The 20,287-nt window shown below is 37.8% G+C and overlaps 1 protein-coding gene and 1 pseudogene across 2 annotated transcripts in view; both read left to right on the top strand.

Annotated features, from left to right (window-relative positions):
* Nucleotides 1–20,287, top strand: part of MDGA2 (MAM domain containing glycosylphosphatidylinositol anchor 2) — a 904,469-nt gene that overhangs the window by 764,559 nt on the left and 119,623 nt on the right. The gene's annotated exons all lie outside the window — the stretch shown is intronic.
* On the top strand, nt 9,254–10,633 carry LOC140517948 (ER membrane protein complex subunit 8 pseudogene; annotated as a pseudogene).

The following is a 20,287-nucleotide window of genomic DNA, read 5'->3' as shown; positions in this document are numbered from 1 at the left end:
TTATTCCCTCCTGAAGCAAAATTCAATGAAAGGAAGGCACACTTATTCACTCTAACCTTCCCCTTCTTTTTTAAAAATATAATTGATTTGTTTTTCAGTTTTCAGTGTTCACTTCCACAATAATGTGAATTCCAATTTTTCTCTCTATTTCTCTCCAGCCCATCCCAGGATAGGATGCACCCCTACCCCACATTGTCCAGTATATTGCCCATTCTTTCTCCCTCCACCTTGCATCCCACTCCCCTCTATTTTCCTGTAGGGCAAAATATATTTCCATACTCTATTGCCTGTATATCTTATTTCCCACTCGCATGAAAAAACAATTTTTAACATTGACTTTCAGAGCTTTGAATTCCATATTCTCTCCCTTCTTCCCAACACACCCACCCTCATAGAAAAACCATGCGATTAAATATATGTCATATATGTGCAGCCATGCAAAGCACTTCTACAAAAGTCATGTCGCAAAAGACTGACCACATTTCCCTCTGTCCTGTCCTGCCCTCCATTTAGTCTATTCCTTCCATTGACTTGGCCCCCCCCACAATAGTGTTGGCTTCTGATTATCCCTTTCTCCAATTTGCTGTCTCTTCTATTATCTTCCCTCTCCTATAACCTTGCCCACTGCCTTCCTGCAGGGTAAAATAGATTTCGAATTCCAGAAGTCAAAGGAACTAGGACTAAAACCAAGAATCACCTGCCCAGCAAAACTGAGTATAATACTTCAGGAGAAAAAATGGTCTTTCAATGAAATAGAGGATTTTCAAATTTTCCTGATGAAAAGACCAGAGCTAGAAAGAAAATTTGACTTTCTAACACAAGAATGAAGAGAACCATGAAAAGGTGAACAGCAAAGAGAAATCATAAGGGACTTACTAAAGTTGAACTGTTTACATTCCTACATGGAAAGACAATATTTGTAACTCTTGAAACATTTCAGTATGTGGGTACTGGGTGGGAGTACACACACACACACATGCACACACGTACACATACATAGAGACAGAGTGCACAGAGTGAATTGAAGAGGATGGGATCATATCTTAAAAAAAAATGAAATCAAGCAGTGAGAGAGAAATATTGGGAGGAGAAAGGGAGAAGTTATATGGGGCAAATTATCTCTCATAAAAGAGGCAAGCAAAAGACTTATTAGTGGTGGGATAAAGAGGGGAGGCAAGAGAAAAGCATGAGATCTACTCTCATCACATTCCACTAAAGGAAAGAATATAATGCACACTCATTTTGATAGGAAAACCTATCTCATAATACAGGAGAGTGGGGGACAGGGCCACAAGCAGGGTAGGGGGGAGGATGGAGGGGAGAGCATGGGGAGGAGATGCAATCCGAGGTCGACACTCATGGGGAGGGAAAGGACCATAAGAAAATAGAAGTAATGGGGGACAAGATAAGATGGAGGGAAATATAGTTAGTCCTGTACAACACAACTAGTATGGAAATCATTTGCAAAACTAAACAGATTTGGCCTATATTGAATTGCTTCTCTTCCAAGGGGAAGGGGTGGAGAGGGAGGGAGCTAAAGAAGTTGGAACTCAAAGTGTTAGGACCAAATGTAATGTTCTTACCACTGGGTAACAAGAAATACAGGTTAAGGGGTCAAGAAAGCTATCTGGCCCTACAGGACAAAAGAGAAGACGGAGACATGGACAGGGAGAGAGGATAGAGGAGAGAGCAGATTGGTCACAGGGGCAACTAGAATGCTTGGGTTTGGGGGGGGGAGGGGAGAAAAGGGGAGAAAATTTGTAACCCAAAATTTTGTGAAAATAAATGTTAAAAGTTAAATAAATAAAAAAAAATAGATTTCGATACCCAAATGAGTGTGTGTTATTCTCTACTTAAACCAGATCCCATGAGCTCACTTATTCCATTCCACCTCCATTGTAAAAGCTCTTTCTTGCATCTTTTGTGTGACATCATTTACTGCATTCCACCTCTCTCTTTCTCTTACTTCTAGTACATTCCACAAATCAGTAAATTTTATTTTTTAGATATTCTCTCCTCATATTCAACTCACACTGTGCTCTCTGTCTCTATCCATGTCTATGCCTATGTCTCTCTCCCTCTCTCTCCATATATACACATGCATATACACATATACACACACATATATGTATAAACGTACACATATAAATAAATGCATACATACCTGCACACATATACATACACATAACTGCACACACACACACATATACATTTATTTCTGTCTATCTTTCTACACCTATATAATACACACATACATACATACCCATACACACATATACATATACACATACACATGTAGGTAGAGACACACATATACGAATACATATATACACATACACATTCCTAAACACATACCCACATTTATAATATATGTTATTTATATGCAAACACATATATAATATACACATACATGTAAACCCATAAACAAATATATATAGTATAAATATGTATGCATACACACATATAATACATACACATATATTTATGTGTATATGAAAGTGTATGCATGCTTACATACATACATATATGTATATATACATACATACATATATATGTACATACATACATACATATATACATATATATGTATGTATAAAACCACTAACTACCCTAATACTGAAAAAGATCTCATGAGTTACAAATATCATCTTTCCATGTAGGAATGTAAGCAGTTAAACTTTAGTGAGTTCCTTATCACTTCTCTTTGCTTTTTACCTTTTCATGTTTTTCTTGATTCTTCTTTTTGAAAGTCAAGTTTTCTATTCATCTGTTTTTTTTTTTTAACAAGAGTGCTTGGAACTTCTCTATTTCATTGAAATTCCAATTTTTCCCCTGAAGTATTATACTCAGTTTTTGTGTATAGGTGATTCTTGGTTTAAATCCTAGTTCCTTTGATCTCTGGTATATCATATCCCAAGACTTTTGATAATTTAATGTAGAATCTGCTACATACTATGTTATTCTGATTGTATTTCCACAGTGCTTGAATTGTTTCTTTCTGGCTGCTTCTAATAATTTCCCCTTGACCTAGTAACTCTGCAACTTGGACATAGTGTTCCTAGGAGTTGTCCTTTGGGGATATTTTTTAGGAGGTGACTTGCTAATTGTTTCCATTTCTATGTTACCCAGTGGTTCAAGACTATCAGGGAAGTTTTCTTTGATAATTTCTTGGAAGATGATGTTTTGGCTCTTTTATTGATCATGGTTTTTAGGTAGAACAATAATTTTTAAATTATCTCTTTTATATCTATTTTCCAATATCAGTTCTTTTTCCAGTGAGATATTTCACGTTGTCTTCTGGTTTTTACTCTCTTTTTTTGTTGTTTTATAATTTCTTGATTTGTAATAACGTCATTAGCTTCCATGTGGTAATTCTAATGTTTAAAGAACTACTTTAGGGGGTGGAACCACGATGGTGGAGTAGGACACACCTCTAGAAGCTCTCTTCCCACAGCCCATAAAATACCTGTAAAGAATGACTCTAAACAAATTCTAGAGCAGCGGAAGCCACAAAAAAACAGAGTGAAAGAGATTTCAAGGCCAGGGCATCTTACAAGGCCAACACGAAAGGTCTATCACAGTGAGTCAGGAGTGGAGTGCAGCACAGCATGGACCATGCCAAGGCAAGAACAGTACTGGAACAGGCTTCAAGGCTCCTTCAGAAGTAGATGCGGGTCCCAGATTCTCCAACTCACAAACCTGAAAGAAAGCTTCAAAGGTCTGTAAGAAAGCACTTTCACTTGGGTGAGAAGGGAGCACAGCAGTTTAGCCCTGGCCCCAGGCAGCAGCAACTTCCATTGTTGCAACCCTGACCTAAAGCCCCTGGGGGAATTAAGCAGCTGATCTGAATCTCAACGCTGAGTGGCTGCCCTGGGGTGAGGAGGAGTTCTGGCTAGGATGGTGGAGCTGTTGGAGGCTCTGGAGAGGAAATCCTGCTCACAGACCAGAGCGCAGGCTAGGAGAAGAATAAATACCTCTCCCTTCATTGTGCCACCTTGGAGGAACTGAGAATTTATAAGTCACCAGTATACCCTCCCTTTGACAAAGAACTCCAAAGTCAAATAAGTGGCTGGGAAAATGCCCCAGAAGGGAAAAAGAAAATGGAAGGTTACATTCTTGGTGAGCAGATATTTTCTTCCATCCTTTCAGATGAGAAGGAACAAAGCATACCGTCAGAGAAAGACCTAAATGTCAAGGTTTCTGCGTGCAAAACCTCCAAACTAAATATGCAGTGGTCTCAGGGAATGGAGGAGCTCAAAAAGAATTTTGAAAATCAAATAAGAGAGGTGGAGGAAAAATTGGGAAGAGAAATTAGAGCGACGCAAGAAAATCATGAAAAGGGGGTGGAGCCAAGATGGCAGAGTAGAAAGACACACATACGCTAGCTCTGAACCCACAGCCCATAAAATATCTGGAAAAAAGAACTCCCAACAAATTCTGGAGCAGCAGAAGCCACAGAACAATGGAGCAGATGAGATTTCTGTTCCAGAGAGCCTTGAAAACCTCTCGCAAAAGGTCCTTCATGCTGTGAACCCAGAGCCGAGTCCAGCCCTGCCTTGGCCACTCAGCACCGAGAGGAGTGGATCCGAGCAGGCTTCAGGGATGGAATCGCCAGCAGCCGCATGGGTCCCTCCACCCACGGGCCCCAAAGGTTGGTGAGAGGGTCTTCTCAGCTTGCCGAGAGGGGAGTGGGGTGTCCCCATAACTCAGACCCCCTTGGGAGGCAGCAGCGGAGGAGGGAGCAGACTAGGACTCCCCAAGCAGGCAGGAGCCCAGATCCATTATTGAAGGTCTCTGCATAAACCCCCTGAGGAAACTGAGCCCGTGAGGTGGCCCTGCCCCCACCTGAGCACCTGAACTTAATCTCACACTGAATAGCAGCCCCATCCCCACCCAAAGCCCTGAGGCTGGGAAGCAGCATTTGAATCTCAGACACCAAGCACTGGCTGGGCTGATCTGGAGGCGTGGTGGGGGTGGAAAGAAAATTCAGAAGTCAAGTCACTGGCTGGCAAAATGCCCAGAAAAGGGAAAAAAAATAAGACTATAGAACATTGCTTTCTTGGTGAACAGGCATTTCCTCCCTTCCTTTCTGATGAGGAAGAACAATGCTTACCATCAGGGAAACACACAGAAGTCAAGTCTTCTATAACCCAGCCCACTCAATGGGCTCAGGCCATGGAAGAGCTCAAAAAGGATTTTGAAAATCAAGTTAGAGAGGTGGAGGAAAAACTGGGAAGACAAATGAGAGACATGCAAGCAAAGCATGAAGAAAATCATGAAAAGCGGGTCAACAGCTTGCTAATAGAGATACAAAAAAATGCTGAAGAAATTTACACCTTAAAAATACACTAACTCAATTGGCAAAAGAGGGCCAAAAAAACCAATGAAGAGAAGAATATTGTAAAGAGCAGAATTAGCAAAATGGAAAAGGAGATTCAAAAGCTCACTGAAAAAAATAGTTCTTTAAAAATTAGAGTGGAGCAAATGGAAGCTAATGACTTTATGAGAAACCAAGAAATTACAAAACAAAACCAAAAGAATGAAAAACATAGAAGACAAGGTGAAATATCTCATGGGAAAAATAACCTACCTGGAAAATAGATCCAGGAGAAACAATTTAAAAATTATTGAACTACCTGAAGGCCATGATCAAAAAAAGAGCCTAGACAACATCTTTCATGAAATTATCGAGGAAAGCTGCCCTGATGTTCTGGAACCAGAGGGTAAAATAAATATTGACAGAATTCACCAAACACCAGTTGAAAGAAATCCGAAAAGAAAAACTCCTAGGATAATTGTAGCCAAATTCCAGAGTTCCCAGTTCAATGAGAAAATATTGTAAGCAGCTAGAAAGAAACCATTCTTGTATTGTGGAAATACAATCAGGATAACAAAGGACGTGGCAGCTTCTACCTTAAGGGATCAAAGAGCTTGGAATACAGTACTCCAGAAATCAAAGGAACTAGGACTAAAACCAATAATCACCTACCAGCAAAACTGAGTATAATACTTCAGAGGAAAAAATGGTCAATCAACGAAATAGAGGAATTTCAAGCATTCTTGATGAAAAAACCAGAGTTGAATAGAAAATATGACTTTCAAACAAAAGAATTCAGAGAAACATGAAAAGGTAAACAGGAAAGAAAAATCATAAGGGACTTACTAAAGCTGAACTGTTTGCATTCCTATAGGGAAATATAATATTTGTATCTCTTGAAACTTTTCTCAAAATTTGGGTAGTTAGAGGGATTACACACACACACACACACACACACACACACACACATGTGTGTGTATATATATATAGAGAGAGAGACAGACAGACAGACAGACAGACAGAGACAGAGAGACAGAGAAAGAGAGAGAGGGCACAGGGTGAGATGAATAGAAAGGGATGATATCAAAAAAAATAAAATTAAAGGGTGAGAGAGGAATGTATTGGGAGGATAAAGGGAGAAATAAAATGGGGCAAATTATCTCTCATAAAAAACGCAAGAAAAAGCTTTTTCAATGGAAGAGGAAAGGGGGAGGTAAGAGGGAAAACGAGAAGCTTACTCCTATTACATTTTGGTTAAGGAGAGAATGACATGCATACTCAATTTGGTATGAAAATCTATGTTATACTACAGGAAAGTAGCATTGGAAAGAATAGGGGTGTGAGGGATGACAGAAGGGAGGGCAAATGAAGGGGGGTTACTTTGAAGTAAACACTTTTGGGGAGAGATAAGGTCAAAAGAGAGAATAGAATAAATGGTAGGGCAGGAAAGGAAGGAGGGAAATATAGTTAGTCTTTCACAACATGACTATTATGGAAGTACCTTGCAAAGCTACACATATGTAGCCTATATTGAACTGCTTGCCTTCTCAGTGGGGATGGGTGGGAAGGGAGGAAGGGAGAGAAGTTGGAACTCACAGTTTTAGGAACCAATGTTGAGAATTGTTTTTGCATGCAAGTGGGAAATAAGAAATACAGGTGATGGGGTACAAAAATCTCTCTTGCCCAACAAAAAATAAAAAGAGAAAAGATTGGGGTAAGGGAAGGAAGAGGTGCTAAAGAAGGGAGAATAGACTGCAGGAGGGGTAATTAGAATGCAAGGTAAGATGGGGTGAGGGAGGGAATAGATGGGGAGAAAATTTGAAATTCAAAATCTTGTGGAAATGAATGTTTAAAACTAAAACTAAAAAAATAAATTGAAAAGAAAAATTTACTTTGAGACATGAATAAAGAAGGGAGGTCTCCAGGCCATATAACCAACACTTCATTCTTGTCCTACTAAATGTCAGTTTCATAATGAACACTTAGCAAATAGAAAATTTATCTATTTATCTAACTTCATAGCATAGAAGAAGTTAGAGAGAGTATACATATAAGGATATATTTCAGACAGTGCACACTGAACAAGATTCCCCTTTGGGTGAGAGATGCCTCAAGTCAATCAAAAGAAAGAGATTCCCAGAAGTAACTTAAAAGAGCCATGTCTTGTAGAATCAAGTATACCGGACTGGGGATATGAATAGGATAAGGATTGACAGCTCACCTGCTTGTCACCTTCTTCCTGGAGTTTGCTCTCTCTTCCTGAACCTTTAGAGAAGTTTGAATAGCTCTTTTTCTCTCAGATATGGAAACCCAAAGAACCTAGGATGACTCCTCTCTTCAGTTCTCATTAGTTCTACCTGGCTATCCTGTAGGTATGGGGAATGGAGTAATCAAACTCTGTCAGTGAGGTTAGAATAGGAATTATTTCTTTCTTTATACTTATATCCCTAGCACCTAGTACAGTTCTTGGTACATTATACATGTTAAAGAAATGAATGTTGACCCTGAGGTATCACATTGCACTTCTCAGTTTGCCTAACATGCCAAAACAGGAAAATGATGAATGTTGAAGAAGATGTGGGAAAATAAGACCACTAATGCATTGCTGCTGGACTTGTAAATGGATCCAACGATTCTGGAGAGGTGTTTGGAACTATGCCCAAAGTGCATAATTCAACAATGCCACTCTGGAGCTGTATCACAGATCATAAAAAAGTAAAAGGACCCATGTGTACAAAAAAATTTACAACAGCTCTTTTTTTTTTGGCAAAGAATTGGAAATTGAAGGGATGCCCATCACTTGGGGAGTGACTGAACAAGTGATGGTATGTGAATATAATGGAATATTGCTATTCCATAAGAAATGATAAGCAGGCAGGTTTCAGGAAAACTTGGAAAAACTTACATGAACTGATGCTGAGTGAAGTGAACAGAATAAGTAGAAAATTATACATAGTAACAACAAAATTATGTGATGATCAGATAGACTCAGATGATACTTCTCAGAAATGCAGTGATCTAAGACAATTTCAAAAGACTTATGATGAACATTCTTTATAGGAAATTCATGGAGAGGGAATTCTACTCACAGAAAAGACTGCTTATAGTTATTCTCAGACCAGAGTGTAGGTCAGGAGAGGAGTAAACTCCTCTCCCTTGATTGTGCCACCTTGGAGGAGTTGAGAACTTACAGGTTCCCAGAATCTACCCTCCACTTGAACCGGATTCAAAAGTTAAGAAACTTGCTGGAAAAATGCCCCCAAAATGGAAAAAGAATAAGACAATAGAAGGCTACTTTCTTGGTGAGCAGGTATTTTCTTCCATGCTTTCAGATGAGGAAGAACAATGCATACCATCAGAGGAAGACCTAAACGTTAAGAGTTCTGCATCTAAAACCTCCAAAATAAATATGCAATTGTCTCAAGCCATGGAAGAGCTCAAAAAGGATTTTGAAAATCAAGTAAGAGAGGTGGAGGAAAAATTGGGAAGAGAAATGAGAGAGATGCAAGAAAATCATGAAAAGCGAGTCAACAGCCTGCTAAAGGAGACCCAAACAATGCTGAAGAAATTAAAACCTTTAAAAATAGACCTACTCAAATGGCAAAAGAGGCTCAAATCGCCAATGAGGAGAAGAATGCTCTAAAAAGCAGAATTAGCCAAATTGAAAAGGAGGTTCAAAAGTTCACTGAAGAAAATAGTTCTTCAAAAATTAGAATGGAGAGTCAGCTGTTTAGCTACTGAGCAGGCTATGGGAGCCTACTGTTTCTCAATCCCTAGACTGGAGCTGACAGCCTGAGGGAGAGCTGAGCCTGGCAGATGAGAGAAGGCGGCAGGGCACAGTGCCATGGAAGTCATCCATCTATGCTGAGGGGCCATAGGGCCAGAGCAGAGCGATGCCAGGGGGATCCCTGCATCCCATGCTAAGTGTGGGAAGCTGCCGTCGTTGTGAGCCTTGGGCTCGGTCCTCACCATGCCTGGTGTGAAGCTGATTACCCAGGCTTACTGCAAGGTGGTGCTGCAGAGGGCCAAGTACCCCCACTCCACTGTCAATGGGCTTCTGGTGCCTGAGAAGTAGAATTTCTGCAAGGAGTGGCCATCACACGGTGGCCCAAACCCACACCAGATCCTCTTTGTGGACTTCTTCCACAGCACCCTAGAGCTGGCTTCCATGCTGAAGATGGCCCTCACCTTCATTGATTCATGGTGCAAAGATAATAGTTACGTGATTGCTGGTTTTTATCAAGCTAATGAATGTGTAAAAGACGACAGTCCAAACCAGGTTTCTGAGGAGGTAGTTTCCAGAATTGTAGAGGGCTTCAATGACATCACATTCATCATGGCAGACAATACAAAATTTACAATGGAGTGCTTAGAACCCATGATTCATGTGTATGAGCATCATGAAAACAAATAACGTTGCAGAGATCCACACTGATTATTGTGAAGACTGGCCAGAAACCCAGAGGATCTCGGCATCTCACTTGAATATCAGGTCTTATAAAACCCTTGTGGATTTTGATAATCACCTGGACAACATCTGAAATGACTGACCAAATCCAGAGATCAATAAAACTATTCTGCACCTGTTAGGGAGGGAATCCAATGACTGATTTAGGGGCTTTTACACTACACTGAAGAGGAAAAGAGAAAAGTTTTAAAATGTAAATAGAATAACTTGTGTGGAAAGGCAACAGTTTTAAGAAATGGCATATGGCTCAAATGAGGCAGTGTATCTAAGTGGACATCTTTTTAAAGCAAAGTTCTCTTGAGAAGATATGACCTCTTGAGTCTAACGGTCCCTGTGGATTCTCTCTTAGTTATAACTATGTTCCTCTAACCTTCAAAATCAAAGCTATTTCTGTTTGTCCAAGATTTTTCCTATTAAGTAATTTTAACTAACCTTTTATAATCTTGAAAGGGTACTTTTTATGACTTATGGACTATCCTTCCAAAGACAACAAATCTTGTCCTTTAATGAATTTTTGGAGGAGTTTTATTTCTGAGTTCATACTGTACTTTACAGTCTTAGGACCAAGTCTGAAAATCTACACTGAACTATCCAACTATCCAAGACAACTATTAGTGCAAGTAGCCATCTCTGTTATAGCAGTTGAGTCTGTTTGGGGTTATTAGACTATACTACTTAAAGCAATATTGTGCTCAAAAAGCCACAGTGAGAAGAAAACTGCTGTTGTCTAAGCAACATTTATAGTTGAGGACAAAGGGCTGTGTAGCAAGAGCTCAGCTCATTGCTCACACAGCCTTATAGTCTCAATCAAGCAGAAAGCTCTCAAACCTAGAAAGAGAGAGAGGGGAAAGAGGATGATGCAGATGCATTCTGATTTTTGGACAATAGGAATGATTCTTAGTTCTTGATTCACTTGCGTGTTCATCCAAATAGTTCTAAAAAATGTCTTCAAAATAATTGCCATTGCTTTTGTATTTAGAACAAAAACTCTTTCATTAATAAAACTGAACAAGAGAATGAATGCATCTTTTTTATCAGTGCCTTTGGTGGTTTCCAACAAAATCTTACAAAAAGAACGGAAAACTTTATAGCATCATTGCTATTGTTGTTCCTTTTTCTAGTAATTACTTTGTACAGTGTTCGGTGTACTGTACCTTTCCTATTGTCTGTCTCTTTCCTCTTGCTACATTGAGAAAACTTGTAACAATTGGTGGAACTTAATGATCTTGGAAAGGGTTTACTTTATAGCATTCAGTATTTTGCTCTAACCAGTAAAAATCATTCATCTGGACCATCATATTCAATAAGTATGCTTTAGTCCACGACCTCATGGGGTTATAGGTTTAGACCTGGAGAGGACCTTAGGTATCTGCTCGTCCAAACCCTCATAATGAGGAGGCTGAGGTCTATGAAGGTTAAGCTACTTGCCAAAGGTCACATGGGTAGTAAGTAGCAAACCCAGCTCTTTGGAGCCCAAATTCAGTGGTCCTTCTATGCACCATGCTTTTGCAAATGATAATTCCCCCTTTCTCTTCCCTTTCCTCAGCTTCCTTCTCACAGCTTTTTCAATCCACGAATAATCTCTTTTTGTAGAGTGCATTATGGTTCCACAATCCTCTGCACGTATTATTTTTCAGAACCACAGCCACCTGTGAGGTCGGCTGAGCCGTTGACATGATCCTCAGTTTTTAAATGAAGAAACAGGTTCTTGAAGAGGTTGAGTGATTTATTTACCCGCCCTCACACAAAGTTATTAAGTGTAGCAAAGTTGGAATTCAAATCTGATTTTTTGACCACTTGTCCAGTGTTCTTTCCATTTCACCATGCTACCCCTCTAAAGTCATGAAATAAGTATATTTCATGCAGGGAAGAAATGTAAAATTTCTGGACACAAATAAAGAAAAGTTTTATCAGTGAATTTAATCTTTGTGCTCTCTTGTACTCGGATGCCAAGAATACCACAAGTGGGATATATTAGATAACTATTCCTAGTGGAATTGTTTCAAAACGGGAAAAAAAATCACTATGTAAAATTTGTTTTGGGGGGGACTAGACTAGCAGTATGTGCTACAGGTCAAGGCTAAAATGAACAATGTCTGTTTTAACCATTTTTTAATGTAAGACTTGCTTTGAAGACATATACATAAAAGCTAATGTGATAATTATTTTCACCTTTGTTCATGAGGGTAGCTATGTGAAAAGATAAATAAAAAAGAGATAAATGACAAATATACAAAGAAGTACAAACAATAAAAGGTTTGACTTCTATATTTATGATTGCCCTATAAAATCAGAAAAAGTAAACACTAAAGAGTTGGAAAATTTATAGCGATACCACTATTACTGCTGAATGGTATAGGAAAAAGAAATACAACTTTCTTGGAACATGAAAAATTGCCTTGTAGCAATTATGCATGTCCTAGAATGGCATAAGCATCTACAAAGTATTGTCACCATAGATGTTCAATCAGAGAGATCGTGTTAAAGATAGTGTAGAGAGGATCCTGGAAGGGAGGAATGACTGTAGATGAGGATATAGGTATGATCTAAAGGGAGAGGGCTTCAGGTTGGTACTCTAGAGCCCCAAGACTGCTCTTAACTAACTTTGTGATCCAGGACAAGACCCTTCTGATATCCTGGCTTCAGTTTTACATATCTGTCAAATGGCAAGTTTTGAACTAGATGGCATGAAGTCTCTTTCATCTCTACCACTCTGAATTGGTGAGTCCTCTGAGATCCATTCCAACTCAGATCCTGTGATTTTCCTAACAAATAACATTGGATCTCTACAGAATAGAACTCTGAACATCTACTGTTGGGAAGTCTGCTGGTTTTAATCTCTGTAAAATCATTTATACTCATTCTATCCTCTTTCATTTCAAGCTGCCTCAGCTATTTCCTTCTGCATGATTCACTTTGATTTGACTTATAGCTGACTGTTCAAAAGATTAATAGTATTGTGAAAAACTGTCTCCAAATGCAATTTCTAAATTTATGACCTAAGTTTTCTGCATTGTTCTTTAAAAATCTTTAATTTGCTTTTGAAAATAACAGTCTTTTTTATTTAAGCTCCTGGAGTCATAATCTCTTATGGCACCAGAACTGTTCCTATGGTGCCTTTTAGTGACATGGGGTAAAGAAAATGAGAAAAAAGGTAAAATCACATGGATCTATGGGTACATGAACAGATCCTCATGCATTACTCTGAAAAGGAAATAGGAAGGGGAGTTGGCTTTAAAATAGATTTCTATTTTACTAATTGGCATTTCTTGAAACTCTCTATCAGATCTTGCTCCCTTTTAAGCACTGTCAAACATTTCAGCAAAAACAAAACTGGCAGAAAATGTTGTCTATATAACTCTTTCCAAATCCTCTCTGTGTGTATGTGTGTGTGTCTTGTGATTTGTTATCTTAACCTAACCTCATTTCCATACCCTTTTAGAAGCCAAAGGATGCCTTTTTAATCCTCAAGATTTTGACTTGTTCCTCTTTCAGATTTTATTACTTTGAAATATATATGAAATGAAATCAAGTATGATTTCTTGAAAACAGAGATTATAAAGTTCTTGATCTTTAGAACAGTGTGACAAAAAGAAACCTCAACAGTTACATTTTCATTACGCATACAGTGAAATCCTACTATAGGGTAACAGCAGACTTACCAGTGAAATGAAATTTAGAACTACCAAGTCCTACTGCCATATGCTCTTTGTGTTTGTCATTGTCTTTAGCTGCATTTCTTCAGAAGTAAAAGGGGATTGTTTTATGCTGCACCATGAACAATCATTGAGAAAAATGTTTACATTGCCTTGCGAGAAACCTTTAATTTGGACTTTTGTTAACATCTTGTAAAATGACAATGCTACCTAAATTAATTTACTTATTCATTGCCATCAAAGTACTAGAATATTGTTTTCTGGAGCTAGAGAAAACAATATCAGAGTTCATCAGGAAGAACAAAAAGGTCCAAAGTATCAAGGAAATTAATGAAAAAAAAAATGCTAGGGAATGTGGCCTTGCCCTACCAGATCTCAAATCATATTACAAAGAAGCAATCATCAAAACCACTTAATACTGGCTAAGAAACAGTGAAATACCTTAGGTACTCAAGGCACAGTAGTCAATAGATATAGCATTCTACTGCGTGGTAAACCCAAAGACCCCAGTTTCTGGGATAATAACTCACTGACAAAAAGTGCTAAGAAAACTAGATAACAGTAGGGTGGAAACTGGGCATAGACCTGTATCTGTCACCGTATGCAAAAATAAAGTCCAAATGAATACATTATCTAGATTTAAAGATTGACACTATAAACAAATTAGGGGAGCAAGGAATAGTGTATTTCTCAGATTTGTGGAGAATGGAGAAATTTTTGAGCCACCAAGAGATAGAGGACTTTACAAAGTGCAAAATGGGATAATTTTGATTCACTGAATTGAAGTTTTTACACAAACAAACCCATTACAACCAAGACTAGGAGGGAAGCAGAAAACTGGAAAAGAATTTTGGTAACTATTGCCTATGATAAAGGTTTCATTTCTAAAATTCACGAAGAATTGAGCCAATGTACAAGAATACAAGTCATTCCCCAATTGATGAATGGTCAAAGGATATGAAAATGCTGTTTTCCGTGGGAGAAATTAAGGTTATCTATAGTCATATACAATGCTCTAAATAGCTATTAATTAGAAAAAATCAAATCAAAACAACTTTGAAGTACCATGTCACATCTATCAGATTGGCTAACATAACAAAACAAGAACGTGATAAATGCTGGAGAAGATGTGTGAGAGTTGGACCACTAATTCATTGTTGTTGGAACTGTATGCTAATCCAACCATTATGGAGAGCAATTTGGAGCTATGCCCAAAGGGATACACAAACGTGTATACCGTTTTCCCCAGCAATATCACTTCTATGAATGTATCCCAAAGAGATCATAATAATGGAAAAGGTCCAAATCATCAAAAGTATTTATAGCAGCTCTGTTTATGGTGGCCAAGAACTGGAAATCAAATGGATGCCCATTAATTGGGGAATGGCTGAACAAATTGTGGTATATGAATGTAATGGAATGATTTTGTTCTATAAGAAATGAACAGGAAGACTTCAGAGAGGCCAGGAAGGACCTATATGAACTGATGCTGAGTGATAAGAGCCGAACCAGGAGTATATTTTACACAGTAACAGTCACAGTGTCCAAGAAATTTTTCTGATAGACTTAACCCTTCACAGCAATGCAAGAAGCTATAACATTTGCAATGGACTCATGAGGCAAAATGCCATCCACATCCAGAGAAAGAACTATGACACTGGAACACATAATGAAGCAGAACATTTTCTATTGTGTTATGTTTTTTTTTTTTTGGTTTGTTTTTTCTCGTGGATTCCCCCCATTCATTTTAATTCCTCTATGCAAGCTAACTAATGTGAAAAAGTGCTTAATAAGAATGTATGCAGAGAAACCATATAAGATTGCATGCCATCTAGTGAATAGAGGGTGAGAAAATCTAAGACTTATCGAAGTGATTGTAGAAATCTGAAAACAAATAAAATAATAAAAAAGATTTTTACTGGAAAGCTTTTAGCTTCAATTTATGTTCATAATTCATAGCAAAGACAATCTGTTTCCCATAAATCTGTCCTCATGTTGTGATAGAATACTAAGTTCGCAGTTTGATAACTTCTTGCATGCAAATTCGAGTTTAAAACATTTTCAACATTTAACATGATAGTTCAATCAATCAATTTCAAACTATAAAAATCACTGTGATTAATAGTCTAATGAATATATAATTGAGGTTTTTTATTAAATATTTTGAAGAGTTAATTCTGTCACAATTGAGTAAATATCAACAATGTAGATAAAATCAATTACAACATAAAATTATTTGGCAAACATTCAATCATGGAGTTACCTAAGGGTTATTCTAAATTTTGGTTTCTCTTAAAATTGAGTAGTCATTCTATTCCAACTGTTGTAGGTAATTATGCTTATCTCCAAAATAAAGCATAACAAGATTCGTTATAAATGTTTACAGACAATTCACTAAATAAAACATTGGCATATGATAAATATTTCCCACAATTTAACTTTGCTTTACAATCTACTAGTTTCTAGATATGTTCTAAAAGGCGAATATTGTTCCTTTCAGACGTTCTAGTTTTATATAATGTGAAAATTTTCAAGCAGTGTTGTATTTCAGTGATACATTTTTACAAGTTACATAGCCTTTGTGGTGGACCAGTTCAAAGAGAAAAAAAATTATTATTTTTTCAATATACCATTACATATTTCTTTGGCAAAAAAAATGGTCAAAATCTTCCTTGTTTTCACATTTATTCCTATAGAAGATGTTTTTGTTGTCTTGTTTTCTCACAAAAAGCAGAATTTGATAAAATGTCTGACTTGAGAATTTTTTTAAAGCTTCTACTATGTCTAGATGAATTCTCAACAAATGTTCTAAAAAAATCATGTTACAAACTCATTTTTTTTTTCTCTTGGAGATACTTTTTCAAGGTTGTTTTCTTTGGAGTCCAAAATTATATTCTAAGGACTCCAAATAGTAGTATTCAAGCATGTATACTTTAAGAAGTATGCTGGGGGGGAGCCAAGATGGCGGAGTAGAAAGACGCACATACACATAGCTCTGAACCCACAACCCATAGGACATCTGTAAAAAGGAACTCACGTCTAATTCTGGAGCAGCAGAGGCCACAGAACAGTGGAGCGAAGGAGATTTCCATTCCAGAGAGACCTTCAAACCTCTCGCAAAAGGTCTGTCATGCTGAGGACGCGGAGCCCAGCCCAGCTCTGCCACGGCCACGCAGCACCGAGAAGAGAAGATCCAAGCGGGCTTCAGGAACGGAATCTCCAGCGGCCACGTGGGTCCCTCCACCACAGGTGATGGTGGGCGGTGAGAGGGTCTCTTTAGTGGGTCGAAAGGGGAAGGGGGTGCCCCCATAACTCAGGCCCCCTAGGGAGGCAACAGTGGAGGCGGGAGCAGACTGGAGCTCCCCAAGCAGGCAAGAGTCCAGATCCATTGTTGAAGGTCTCTGCATAAACCCACTGAGGGAACTGAGCCCTAGAGGCGGTCCTGCCCTCACCTGAGCACCTGATCTTGATCTCACATTGAATGGCAGCCCTGCCCCCTCCCAAGCCCCTGAGGCTGGGAAGCAACATTTGAGTCTGAGACCCCAAGCGCTGGCTGGGAGGATCCAGAGGCGAGGTGGGTGTGAGGAGAATATTCAGAGGTCAAGTCACTGGCTGGGAAAATGCCCAGAAAAGGGGAAAAAACCAAGACTATAGAGGGTTGCTTTCTTGGTGAGAAGGTTTCTCCTCCCCTCCTTTCTGATGAGGAAGAGCTGTGCTCACCATCAGGGAAAGACACGGAAGTCAGGGCTTCTGCATCCCAGCCCACTCAGTGGGCTCAGACTATGGAAAAGCTCAAAAAGGGCTCAGAAAATTTTGAAAATTATGTTAGAGAACTGGAGGAAAAACTGGAAAGAGCAATCAAAGACATGCAAGCAAAGTATGAACAGCAGATCAGCACCCTGCTAAAGGAGACCCAAAAAAATGCTGAAGAGAATAACACCTTGAAAAATAGGCTAACTCAATTGGCAAAGGAGGTTCAAGAAGCCAATGAGGAGAAGAATGCTTTCAAAAGCAGAATTAGCCAAATGGAAAAGGAGATTCAAAAGCTCACTGAAAAAAATAGCTCTTTCAAAGTTAGAATGGAACAGATGGAGGCTAATGACTTTCTGAGAAACCAAGAAATCACAAAACAAAACCAAAAGAATGAAAAAAATTAAGATAATGTGAAATATCTCATTGGAAAAACAACTGACCTGGAAAATAGATCCAGGAGAGACAATTTTTTTCATGAAATTATCAAGGAAAACTGCCCTGAGATTCTAGAATCAGAGGGTAAAATAAATATTCAAGGAATCCACAGAACACCGCCTGAAAGAGATCCAAAAAGAGAAACTCTTAGGAACATTATGGCCAAATTCCAGAGTTCCCAGGTCAAGGAGAAAATATTGCAAGCAGCTAGAAAGAAACAATTCAAGTATTGTGCAAATACAATCAGGATAACACAAGATCTAGCAGCTTCTACATTAAGGGATCGAAGAGCATGGAATAGGATATTCCAGAAGTCAAAGGAACTAGGACTAAAACCAAGAATCACCTACCCACCAAAACTGAGCATAATACTTCAGGGGAAAAATTGGTCTTTCAATGAAACAGAGGACTTTCAAATTAGCCAGGAGACAACCCAAAGGGATATCTTTAGAAGAAATGGATTGATTAAATACCATAATTTAAAAGAATCCAAAAGAAGAAAAAAATTAACCAAATTTTTCTACTGTCAAAAACTAATTTATTTAAACAAATTCACTGAAAAAAAATTAAATGAAACCAATTCATTCAACTCACAAAATGAATTTAACTGAAATTAATTCACTAAAATAATACACTGAAGCCTTCAAAAATATATTTTATGGTTATCCAAAGCTTTGTTGTTGGTAGCAGCAACAATGTTGCAAAATATATAAATGTGACAGTAAACTGAAAGAATGAGATCTTTGATGATTTCTGACTTGACCTCAACATGACAATCAGGTATATGGTAGATATCCATTCTTACTAAGACCACTTAACCAGTGATCATACCAGGAACCAGACCAGAATGAGAACCTCTGATTAAACCACTGTAGTGGTTTATCCCAGTCTAGAGACACTGAAGATGTTTTTGTGTTTGTACTTTACTTTCAAAGAGGACCATGACATCAGGGAAATCATGACATGACTTCCAGTTGACTTTGATTTGAGTGAGGGAGGGCTGTGCAAGATCATCAGCCTCACTTTCTCCTCCTGAATCATCTGGATTCAGTAAGCAGATGTTCATCAGGATAACTGGAGATGGCTAGATTTGATTTAATTGGGTCTGTCCTAAAACTAAACTATCATATGATCTCATTGAAAATGAAAAGTGTTCCCCTTCTGAGATAGTTATATTTGACCCTTCTGTAGGTAGAACATACATTAACGCAAAATACACTCAATATTTATCATTATGGTGATATACCTAGAAACTATGCAGATAGGAATTAAAAGTGTTCAAATTTAAATTCAAAATTAAAAGCTTCAGAATTACTCTGTACAATTTTTAATGTGATTATAAAATGTTAAATTGATAAACAGATGAAGTGATTCTCTATATGAGATAATTCAGAAATGTATTCAACCAAATTGAGATTATTTGGTAATAGGTTTGTTTCATGTTTTTAAAAATCTTTAGTGCTGTTTATGTTATTGTTAGCTTTCTATTTTTCTTGTATTGTAAATTTTGCAGGATCATTGTTTAAGAAAATTATGTGATTAAATGATATCTGGATAGTGACATAATTGTATCTTAGGGAATTAACTCCTTTTTTAATCTGGCCAATGCTATAAATCAAATTATTAAAGACTGTGGTATATATTGAAGTTAAACAAAATTAATCTCAACACACCATACTAAAAGATTTATTTCTACTCTAAAGGTTAATGTGCAATCCATTCAGAGATGTATATCTGTCAGAATAGAAGCTTAAAAATTGACCAATATTTATCTGGACTTGGAGTGAACTATAATTCATTCACTGTATTATGTAATTATAAAATGTGGCTATTTTGTTACTTTCTAATGATTGATTTCAACTCTAGGATGAATTCAAACTAGAAAGAATGAATAACACAAAACTTTATATGTGCTTGTTAACTGTTATTGCCACAACATGAGAGAAAAGTGAAAATAACTGTACACATACCTGGTCTGTGATTATTTAAACTTGTTATTTGAAGCAAAATCTCTTGGGACTGTTTTTGGATATTATTCTGAGTTTTGATTTCAGTTATTATCATCAGAATTATCATTACATAAATAATCCACCATTCAAGGGAAATGCAACGTGCTCTTAAATAAAGTGCAATCAGAATTGCTACAAGTGGATGTTTATACCTGGGAAGGTTGAGAGGAAGACATTGCAAATGAAATGGTAGGATAATCTTGACTCAATTTCCCCATTGTGTGATTTCTTTTCTGAGCAAGAAATTTTCACATCTGGGTAATCCTGAGCCTGGCTGTTATACACTGTGAATAATGTGGACTTTCGCTGTATGATTGGCTGTTTCAAAAAGTGAACTATAAGTTTTACCTGGAATCTAAAAAAAGTAAGGAAACTTTCTTGAGTTATACTTGTCAGTTTGGTTTGTGCCTTTGAGAGGACAGTCTTGATATTGTTAAAACTGTGTCACTTATTTCTTTCTTTCGTAGCAAATTTATGTAAGCAGGTCAGGTGAATTGTGAACGTATTTTTATATAGCTTGAATTTTGCTGTTGCACTACTTAAACATCTCTAAGGAAGAATACCTTTCCATGACTTCCCAGGGAATGAGATTGATCCAAGAATTTTCAAGGAAAATATTTCATGGGATCAGAGAGCTCTATAGCACAAC

This window comes from Notamacropus eugenii, chromosome 1, assembly GCF_028372415.1.
Source record: "Notamacropus eugenii isolate mMacEug1 chromosome 1, mMacEug1.pri_v2, whole genome shotgun sequence".
NCBI classification, from domain to species: Eukaryota; Metazoa; Chordata; class Mammalia; order Diprotodontia; family Macropodidae; genus Notamacropus; species Notamacropus eugenii.
Note: the sequence above shows the minus strand (reverse complement) of the source record. Positions and strands in the feature narration are given on the sequence as shown.